The 11339-nt window shown below is 43.2% G+C and overlaps 1 protein-coding gene across 1 annotated transcript in view; it reads right to left on the reverse strand.

The window, feature by feature from the left end:
* The window catches only part of LOC145511709 (uncharacterized), a 255848-nt gene that overhangs the window by 227416 nt on the left and 17093 nt on the right, over positions 1–11339 (reverse strand). Inside the window, exon 6 of the transcript XR_014058092.1 lies at positions 3159–5875. The gene's annotated coding sequence lies outside the window, so the exon portion shown is untranslated. Of the gene's footprint in view, positions 5876–11339 lie in introns of the transcript that reaches the window.

The following is an 11339-nucleotide window of genomic DNA, read 5'->3' on the forward strand; positions in this document are numbered from 1 at the left end:
ATTTCTTTTCCATGGGGATGGTCTTGATCCTTGTCTCCTGTACAATGTCTCAAACCTCCGTCCATAGTTCATCAGGCACTCTGTCTATCAGATCTAGTCCCTTAAATCTATTTGTCACTTCCACTGTATAATCATAAGGGATTTGATTTAGGTCATACCTGAATGGGCAGATACCCCAAGATATATGTGTTACATGAACTTCTTTTCACCTTTTCTGTTACATAAATAATTCCTAATGCAGGACATTCCTGTGCCTCTTAGAATGGGCTCAGCTGTCACACATCAATGGACCAGGCATTCTCCAGCCACTTCTTTATTTTACTACCAGCTCTGAAATACACATTATCTTCTGCTTCTTGACTCTTCCCCCATTCCTCTGTGGCAACATGTGAAAACTCTTATGCTTCAGAAAAAATACACTACCAGAAATAAAACCAATATTTTAATTAGATTGACTATTAATTTTCAAGGCGTTTTCTTCTTTGCATTCTCAGCACCTTAGAACAATGGCTCTTAGTAGGTGGTTGGTGATTGCTCATCAGGGGATGCTTTTTTGAATGGAACCCAACTGCTATATGTGCAACTGCAAAAGTATGCTTGATGATGGACAAACTTGAAAAAGAACATAGAAAAATAATGACTGATTTGTTAGGGTGAGGAGGAGTAGTAGGTACTTTGCTACTCTTTATCACTGGGTGTGACTGTACTCCTGACTGAATAATACAAGTTCTGTGGGAGTTCAACTGTTACAGGCCTGTGCCTAAATTCAGAATTGCCTCTTCTTATACTAACAGCTTACTCCTTGGAAGATGCTCCTTGGAAGAAAAGTTATGACCAACCTAGACAGCATATTAAAAAGCAGAGACATTACTTTGCCAACAAAGGTCCGTCTAGTCAAGGCTATGGTTTTTCCAGTAGTCACATATGGATGTGAGATTTGGACTATAAAGAAAGCTGAGCACCGAAGAATCGATGCTTTTGAACTGTGGTGTTGGAGAAGACTCTTGAGAGTCCCTTGGACTGCAAGGAGATCCAACCAGTCCATCCTAAAGGAGATCAGTCCTGGGTGTTCATTGGAAGGACTGATGTTGAAGCTGTAACTCCAATCCTTTGGCCACCTGATGCGAAGAGCTGACTCATTTGAAAAGACTCCGATGCTGGCAAAGAATGAAGGCGGGAGGAGAAGGGGAGGACAGAGGATGAGATGGCTGGATGGCATCACCGACTCAATGGACGTGAGTTTGGGTAAACTCTGGGAGTTGGTGATGGACAGAGAGGCCTGGCGTGCTGCAGTCTATGGGGTCGCAAAGAGTCGGACACAACTGAGCGACTGAACTGACTGAACTGAACTGAACTGAATGAACTGAACTAACATCACAGTGTATTGTGGTCTTCCTCTGACTCACCTCAAACACTTTTTGACACAGTAAAATTCAACTGGAAAGAGCATTAAGATCAGCAGTAAGGAAAATGATTAAAAATTAAAGCCCAAATTGCTTACTCACAGTATTTAGCATCACATTTAATCCTCCTGACATCATTAGGAGGGAGGGTTACTATTGTTTCTATTTTAGAGATAAGGAATCAAAGACTCTGAGAAGTTAAATAACATGTTGGAAACGCCCACTAGCTGGAGTGTGTCACCCGAGTCCTTACAGTAACCATAATGGAGCCCGGATAAGCAGTTCAGAATGGGGAGCTGGCAGGTACATCTATTTTGTTTCAACAGGATTAATGGGTTGATTGACTATTATTCTTTGTCAAGGGTTGTGACTGTTGTCTCAGCTTTGTTTACCCAAGACTTAGATAAATCAGAATATAACTGAAGAACAAATAGGGTGGATCCACTAGGGGAATTACTTGTATGAAAGATAAAGACATAGGCTGTGGAAGGAAAGAACAAAAGGGAAAGCAACAATAAAAGCCACGTTCTCATTCTTCATAATGGAACAGGCAAGACTGCAGGTCTGATCTAAGGCTAAGCACTCAGGACCAGAATCAGACAGCTGTTCAGACCCATAACAATCAGTGGTCTGGGGCCAAAGGTATTTCAAGCAAGATCACCAATGGGCTATTTCTTACTGTCTCTGAGGCTTTGATACCACCACTTTCTAAGCCACATAACAGACCACATATGGACCAAGGGGTCGAGGGTGGGGTGGGAGACACTCTACACTGCAGCCTTAAGAGTCTGGGTTGCAGGAAGCCAAAGCAAACAAACAAAAAACCTGAAATGACTCTACTCATGAGCGCATGTGTAACAGCCCTCACGTCCGTCCTTGGTTCATCAGAACCTTCTTTTCTTCCTTGGCCTTTTGACTGCTCCCACAAGTCATGCCCCACTGGCTAAGGGTCACCTGTACCAGAATTTTCTAGGAGAACTTACAAGGGAGAACAACCTTGTATCATTTTTGTTATTAAATACTGTTATTCTAAGAAGATGGTGAGCTCTTCAAGGGCAAAGACAATATTATTTTTGCTACTCTAGTAGGACTCAGGACAATGTTGGGCATTGCACGAGCAAGTTGATAATTCCTCCTTAACCTGACATGGCTTTATTTGACAAGCGTGATCTTACTGTTAGCAACTCAAAAAACTGTACAAAGATTGCTGAAAGGTATAAATGAGAAGAACCCCTCCTTCCTGGCTATCACCAAGGACAACATTGCTTGGAGAGGATGAAAATGCTTTCTATCTCTACCTACCAATTCCCTGGGGAGCAAAGCCAAGCCCGTAATGCTGATTAACAATGTTAATGTGCTTCTGTAGGCGGACAGGCAACTCGGAGGCTTGCTTTTCACCTTCCCCCACTTCCTTAGATAGAACTCTTCTGATTTTCAGAGAGCGAGGGAGAGTCAGGGGTGCGGGCTGAAGAGAGAGACGTATTTACAGGGATGCAGACTCCACTTCGTGTACACATATCCTGCGGGAGTGTGGGAAGGACTGAACTTTGTAAGCAGACAAACACTCCTTGCTTAACCCTGTCCACCACATCAGAATAGACTAGGAACCCAGAACCGAGAAGAGATGGGACGCTGTAGGCAACGTACAGGCCTTCTTACTGAAGCCAGTAAGGTTTCATTATCAAAAATAGCCACAGCCTCTAGATCTCAGTGACCATGGGAAAAATAAAATACCACAACATGCCTGGCAGATTAGTCTTTCAGCTCTGTTTATTTATACTTCACCACATACTTTCTTGACTAACAGACCCTGTTTCTCTAAAACATTCCATTTCCAGACCCTACCCGCGCCAGATTTTTCTGGTGATGACTAGGTGTTTACTAATTTGCTTGCCCTCTGACAGAAATTAAGTGGTGGATGACTTGTGGTTACAACTAAGTCTGATAAAGCATACTTATCCAGTGCAGCCAAGAACGGACACTGGTCCAGGAGTCAATAAATTTTAGCGTAATTCCTTACTGAACTTCCGTGAGAATCTCGTCCCTTTGAGCCCCATTTTACTCTTATAAATGAGCAGGTTGGACTAGTTGCTTTAAAGGATTCTTCGCCACCCTCGTGTTCTGTGCTCTCCTGTATCAGAGAGTGCTGCACGGCAGAGAGGTCCCGCTGAAAGCCGGAAGTCACGGCTTAAGGTCCCCTCCTCGCCATTTAACAACTCATTAAACTTTTCTGAGCCTTGACTTCTTTCATCTATAAGATCCATTCAAGTTCTAAATTCTATGATATTTTATGACATTGCTTACTGAGTCTGAAAATATCACAAACATAAGGTCTCAGAAATTACCTTTAAGATTGTCGTACTACACACATTGCATCCCATAAACAATCCAATTTGATAATCAACCACCAGCATTTATTGTGCAAGCAAATCACTTATCTGCACAACTGTGTAGGGATGAGAGGATGCATATTTTGCAAACATCACTCAGCAGTGATGATTTTTATTTGCCTAATCTTAACTGAATTTTAGATCACTTAATATTCAGCACTAACTACCACCCATGATTGGAGGCAGGCCTGGCAACCCTCCAGTATTCGTGCCTGGAGGATCCTATGGACAGAGGAGCCTGGAAGGCTACACAGTTCATAGTGTTGCAAAGAGTCGGACACAACTGAAGCAACTGAGCACACACGCATGCACCACCCACGATGCGTGGCTTTCGTGAGGTTGAACACTGTGTCACGTTGCTGAATTCTATATTTTTAACAGTCTAGGTTGCTTGCTTTCTACAGAATGGTGCCAGTGGAAAATGGCCAAACAAGTCCAGATTGGAACCCTCGCCCAATGGGCCATTGGAAAACTGCATTCTGAGGTGTTTATGTAGCCTGCTTCCTGTAGTAGGGTCCACTTAATGGTTTGATTATGAGTGGGCTGTTGCCTAAGCTATGAGAGGGCACCCAGTGAAGGATGGTTGTTTCTGAAGAGCTAACCTGCCAGGCGCAGAGGCAGCGTGCACTGCGCTGGGGGCTGACCATGCGCTCACCACTGTCCAGTCTGTCTCGTTGGCTTTCCTCTAAAAGAAAGAACAGAAGTGCTGGCTGCCGTAGATGGTCTGAATCCTTGTCTGGCAGCTGCCAAAGTCAAAGAGGGGAGAAAAGAGACGGGAGGTGACGCTCACTGAGCACCTCTGTGTCAGCAGATGCTGCTTGCCTCACGCGATGCTCACGAGATGACCTCAGACGTGAAGAAACCCCGGGCCCGGCAATGAGGGCAGGCCTCCGTCTCCGTGTTCCAGCTCTGCTTCTCTTTCCTCACTGTTCCCAGAGAGGCTTTGCTCGTTCGGCAGCAAGATGACACCAGCTCCATCCTCACGTCCTCCCGGTTTAGCAAGCCCATGGAGGGAAGACTTCTCCCCTTGTGTACACAGCGATCCCAAGGAAGGTTCAGTTTGGGACACGCTCCGTATGTCACATGTTTATGACTGAACCAGTTTTCCACTCCCCTTACTCAGGCATGGCGGCGTGTGCAAGAGTCAGGGTGGCACAGTCCCAGTATGGAGTGGGGGAGGTTTCTTTAAAAAACCAAAAAAAGAAGGAGGCCACCCTTGCTAGAGAGACAAAACCTCTGTCTGTCCAAATGGCTACTTCAGCTCAATGCAATGAGGTCCTTAAAAATAATGCTGATTTGAAATGTCAGTTTGGATGTTTCCTCGAGCAGAATGGAATTGAGTATGCGAAAGGGAAAGTTAAGGGCAGTTTACCAAGTATCAGTGGACATATATATTAACATACATTTATCAGACAAGCAACATAAATCTGTCTTCTTTCATCTTTTGATGAGTCTTATGCAGAAATGGCAGCTAGCTTTCTCTTGGATACATATGCAGTCATCTAGATTTAAAGGCATATGGTCTATCTTGGATCGCTTACAGATTGCAAGATGGCTCTGAAGCCTAACTTGCTGCTTATTTCATGCCCTGCACATTTAATTACTGCTTGATGTGAATGAAGCGTTTTATCCGAAGACATGCACCGCTGAAATTTTCGCTGGGTTGAGTCATAAAACAGTTTTCAACAGATTGAGGCAATCTTAGAGGGAAGTTTGTGAAGAAAGTTGGCTTGAACTATCTCACTCTAAGTCATAAATGTTTTGAGTCAGTCTGAAGATTGCTGGATAAGAAGACAAATACAAGTGTTCCTAGTTTAACACTTTTCTGGAAGATTTTAAAAACCACAGCTCTTCTACTGGGGTCAATCAGTATTGGCAAATGGCTAATCATTGTTAGGAGTGAGCGCTGCAAGAGAGAGGGCGTGTCCCCTAACACGTGTTTCTTTCGGGGGTTGTTCTTTACTTTGGTGCAAACTAACTTCTCCGCAGCAGAGGTTTACTTGGTTTCACTTTGACTCAGCTTCCATGCCTTCCTGTCAGTTCAATCCTTCCTCTAGCTGGTCATCTCAGGGGGGTACTAGCCTGGGGCAGAGAAGAGGCAGTCACTGGAGAGCCTATACAGCCTGGTATCTCAGCAAATAAATCAAGAGCTTATGAGTTCTGTTGTTCTGTCTCATGGGTTGCTCTACCAATTTCAAATTATGTAAATGAAGTAAATAGCTAGGCTTAGGATGAGGACTGAGAAAACAATGCTAGTGAACTGCCCGGCTTGGTATCTGGCACACAGCCCTCATCTCAAGCGGCTGCCACGTGGTTATCATCACCAGGCTCCCGCCCCCACACACTCCTCACTGGAGCGCCTAGGACACCATGGAGGTGGGAGAACCACTCCTCACTCCTGGCCCTGCAAGGCTGCTCTGAGCTACCCCTTGCCTTTTCTTTCCTTATTGCCCTCCCTTTGTGCCAAATAACTCTGATTTTGCAAAAAAAAATTTTTTTAATTCCTTTTTTAATTCAAGCTCTGATTCTAAGAGACAGAATAGAGAAAGCAATTTTATTGACTTGTTTAAACTCCTCCAAAGCGTGGCACACTCTCTCCGTCAGGAGTCTTCACGTAGGCTGTTCCTTTGATCTTTTCCTCTTGTATTTGTGTCTTCAGATTGCTCACAGTCAAGGCCTTAGTTTCGATTCCTGTCTCCTCCAGAAAGACTTCCCTGACCCTTGACTCCACATCTCCTGGCTTTTATATGTCTCCTGGCACATCAGACCTTCCCTCTCACTGCAGGGCTCATCCTGGTGACTGGCTCAGACAGACACTGTGAGTTCCAGAAAGGGCAGAGACCATGTTTGCCTCATCGGTCTATATGGCTCACTGTGCCCTCAGACACTTGATAAATGTTCCTCCTTGGAAACACACGTCAGTTCCTTTTCTAGAAGGGACCCAAGGGTCATTTACCCTTTTGTGTTTCCTTGGTTATCCGTCTCCTGGGGCATTACTGCTCTGATGGTGGAAATGTCCCAGAGCTGCGCTGGCTTGCACAGTAGACAGCAGACACATGCCGCTACTGAGCCTTTGAGAGGTGGCTGGTGCAACTGGGGGTCTTACGTTAATGTAATCTGAATTCAATTTTAATAGCCACTTGCTATCACATTGGCTGGCACGGTCCAAGAGCATGAGGTTTAGAAATTGTTTCGAGGAGCTGTGATTCTTAGAACTTTCACTTTTCCAGGGGATAGAATTGTCACAAAATTCATAAGTTTGGCAGTAACACCCAAGTTTAGTTAATGTTTGGAAGTGAGTTCCCAAAGAACACACATATTGCATCATTTTTAGGGGCTGTGGGGAGCATCTCAATTTTAGGCAAAGGAGTGCTGTGCTTGGGTTAGCATGCCTGTGCTGATACCTTCTGCTGTGTGACCCTGAGCAAGTCACTTAACTTCTCTGTGTCTCAGCTTCCTTACCTAGAAAATAGAGCTAATACTTTCTAACTCAAATTGTGTTAAATGAGAATGTGAGTGTGTGTTTGTGTGTGTGTGTGTGTGTGTGTGAATGAGAGAGAACAGTCCCTGGCTCATATCATATTCTCAAAAATGCTAATCACTATAGTTATTTCATTCTTCCATGTTCCTAAATCAACAAGGCATGTGGATATATGTGTGTATGTGTGTCTGTGTGTGTGTGTATACACACACATCCCAACAGACCCACTAAACCTGCTTCATAATTTTTGATCAGACAGAACAAGAATGTGAGTGTAAAGTATGATGTGAAGGTTAGAGAACAGGGCTAACAGAATGTTACACTGGATCATTATTAGGGAAGATAACTCATTTTAGAAGGGTAAAATATCTTGAAATGTTATTTTGAAGGAGCAACAGTATTTCAAGTAGGGAGGAGAATTTTGGCTTGCAGGAAGGTTTCTGCAAACATTTCTATTTTCTTCTCCACTGTTGTCACCTGACAGGTTGCCCTTTTGCCATCCTCTTAACAGGCAAAATGTTCAGCGGGCAGCTGCCATGTACCATGTGCCAAGGGGAGGGAAATGAGCTGATGCAGTGGGTCTAACATCCATCCACTCAAGTTTGCCTATTCAAATCAGTGTGCTCTACAAAGTCTGCATATCCACTGTGGCCCCTCAGCCCGTTAGAAACTGTGTGAGCAAGGGCAGGAGACAGGGAGACGGCTCCCGGAGCCAGCAGCTGATTTGCAAGCCTTAGGAGTCTGCATGAAAGGCAGCAGTAAAAGTCAGTCATCAGCTCTGATATTTACAGTGAGAGGGAAGAAAGAAAGATGAGAAAGCCATGAAACGTTATTAGGGAGTCAGGCAAGTAGAGAGAGCCACTCACTATAACTCGTACCTTATTACTTGTTCTTCACTTTTTATATAAAGTTTTTTATGTGTGATGTAGATGTGGGGTCTTTTTTACGAAACAAACAAGAAACCTCCTCCCTCTGATCGATGGTGTATGATAAGCTACGATGTTCTTTCATACAAGAAATTGAAATGAACTAACTACAAATGCAGGAAGATAAGGTCTAAAAAGCAATATAAAGTTTTCTTTATTTCCTCTGCTTTTTTATGTTAGAAATTGGGGAATCATTCTGAATTTCAAATAATCTGCCTGGTCCCAATACCAAACTATTGCATATTTTTGCAAACTTAGAGGCATTTAAAAATCGTTTTGTAAAATAAATCTTATATAGAGAAAATAACACATAAAAAGTAATTCTCACATGATATTAGAATATCTAGTGAATTGTAAATAAGGAAGTATTAGTTTTATTGTCAATACAAATAAATACAGAGCAATAATAGGGAGCCTCAGATGCTCTGAACACTGTTGGAACTACTGAAATGACACAAACTAGAGAGTTCTAACATGCCCTTATAGACTGTCACTATTTTAAGTGCAGAAATATCTGGACTCATCACTTGGTTTTGTAACTTTGATTTATTATTACCCTGGGGAGATTAGACTATGGTGCTTGGAATACTAATTGACCCTCCATACTTGAAATTATTCCCTACTACTACCTAGCAACTAGAAAGTAGGCATGCATTCAAGAGGAAAAAATGCTCAAATACGCAGTAAACTGAAAAACACATATGTAGGAGTGAGACACGACTCAGCGACTGAACAACAACCCTTTCTTTAAATGTCTTCCTGGGTCTTTGAAAAGCATTCATTTTAGCACAAAATTGCTTCTTGGATTAGAACTAGGACCCTTTGGGAAGGCTTATAAAAGCATTCACTTTTGGAAGGCTACTGGGTTTCCAGGGTGATGAGCGAACCAGATCAGCAGTAACCATAAAATGTTAGGGTCTGAGGTCAGAGAAGCTCTGTCCACCCCTTATTTTGTATGTGAGAAGGCTGAAATCACAGAGGTTGATGGTCTTGCCCGGGCCACACATGTCAGGGTAAGGCTATTTCTAGAATGGCACCTCTTGACCTCATCTGGTTGCTCCTTTGACCACAGCATGCACCCTGGAATTTAATAGCACCCAGCACCCCCTCCAATGCCTGGCAGTTAGTAGACTCACAATAAATGTGCACTGACTGAGTGGCCTAAGAGCCTCAATAATTTAAAATATCATTTTAAATTAGTTACAAACACTGAAATTTTCAGACAAGCTAGCCAATTGCAACAAGATCATTTTGAACAAGAAGAGGGACTGCTGAATAATATAAACAGGAGGAAAGAATTCAACCATAGCTTGTAGTAACCAGCTAAAATGTCCCATAATGAGGGACTGGACAAGCTGGTCACCTGTGGCCGTACCAGGAGCATGAAAGCATCCTTGGTGATGATGGAGTAAAACGCAGAATGAGAGTCCTTCGCTTTCTGCAGCTATTCAAACGGCAGGTGTATGTTCAGAATGGTTCCTTTAGAGAAAACGGGGTGAAATTTTGCCATCAAAAGGTCTTGAGATAACTACAGTAATGAGAATGACCACTGAGGGAAGACCATCCTTCCCTTATACTGAGTTAGAATATAGCTATTTTGAGCATTTTTATTTAAAAAAATGGAAATTTTGCTTAATTTCCATTTATCCTATTCTAAGTCTACCAACCTTGCAAAGCAGAGGCATGATTGATCTTAAAATGTCAATCTTGCACCTAAGGAGAGGAAGAAAAGATTTATTTAAAGAATAAAATGTCATAGGGGTTCTTGGGAGGAAAGCTCCTGGGTTTGGATTTTCTTTGACAGCCAGGCTTCCAAATGAGTAATTCTCCCCCTCTATACATTTTGTAGCAGATCCCCAGATAGCTATGAGTGAAGACGTCCAGACCAGCAAATGCTTCCATGTTTTAAAGTCCCATTTGGTAATTAATCTACCTGGGCGCTGACTTTCAGTAAAGAGTTCTTCGTACTGAAAGAAAAACTCCTCAGGACTTTGGGGTAATGATAAAATTCTACACCTGGACACTCTCATCCCAATGCAAATGCATCCACCAGGCTGGGGTTGGCGATGAAGCAGCTGGCATTTAATGCTTTTGGTTTAGTCCTAGGGGTCAGGGAGGCAAGTGAAACCCACAGTTTGGATAGCTCACCTGACTACATTTTAAAGTATGAGTGGGTACAGAAAAATGTGAATGGATTCATCAGAGAGCCTGAAGAATTCTCAGCATCTATACACAGTCTTCACACTGAAGATTTAATATGCACATTATTCTATATTTCCAGCATCTACAACAGTGTCTGCTTAGCACAAAGTAAGCATTTGATGATTATTTGTGAAAATGTTTCAGTGTTAAAACTAGAGGAAATCTCCCACTGTTTAGATGCAGACGGAAATTTATATTATTTATGAAAATGTATCATTATTTTATGACCTTTTCAGTTTAAAAAAATGAGTTTAAAGACACCTCGGATTTTACCTAAATTGGCCTCATGTTTCAGAAAGAATCTTCCTCAAATCACCTTGGATTAATGAATTCTATTTCTAAAGATGTTTAGGTGGAGAATGGCTATGTATAAAGTCCAGTGACTGCCATATTGGCTTTCTTTGTGCAAGGATGAGTAATTCCTGTTCGTCAGGTATTATTTACTTTCCAGAGGGTGGGCGAGGTTAACGGTGCCTGCTGCCATTGCTCTGAGCTAGCTGGAAAGACCCCTAGTCATCCCGACAATCTGGAAAACCAGGTCCCTCTTTTCACCCTTGCTGTCGTTACAAAGGGACAGAAGGCCAAGAGGAGAACCACTGTCAATGCCGAGCACCAGACCAGGAAAGAAGCACTCCACAGACAGCAGTGTGCGGCCCCTCTCGCTCCTGGGGAGCCTGAGCAGGGAGCCAGTCTCTCCAGGGACCAGCGGGCTGCCAGCGCGGAAGAACCCGCTGTGTCTTCCCAGTGGAGGGACAGGGCAGGGGCGTGAGCAGGGACCGCGTGGAGCACGCCCCGAGACAGAGAAGGGAGGGGCTGTAGTGGCCCGAGTGTTTCATTTCAACACCATTTATATTTTTATATCCTAACCCTTATGGCAGAAAGTGAAGAAGAACTAAAGAGCCTCTTGATGAAAGTAAAAGAGGACAGTGAAAAAGTT

This window comes from Giraffa tippelskirchi, chromosome 6, assembly GCF_054371585.1.
Source record: "Giraffa tippelskirchi isolate mGirTip1 chromosome 6, T2T-mGirTip1v1.2.pri, whole genome shotgun sequence".
NCBI lineage: Eukaryota > Metazoa > Chordata > Mammalia > Artiodactyla > Giraffidae > Giraffa > Giraffa tippelskirchi.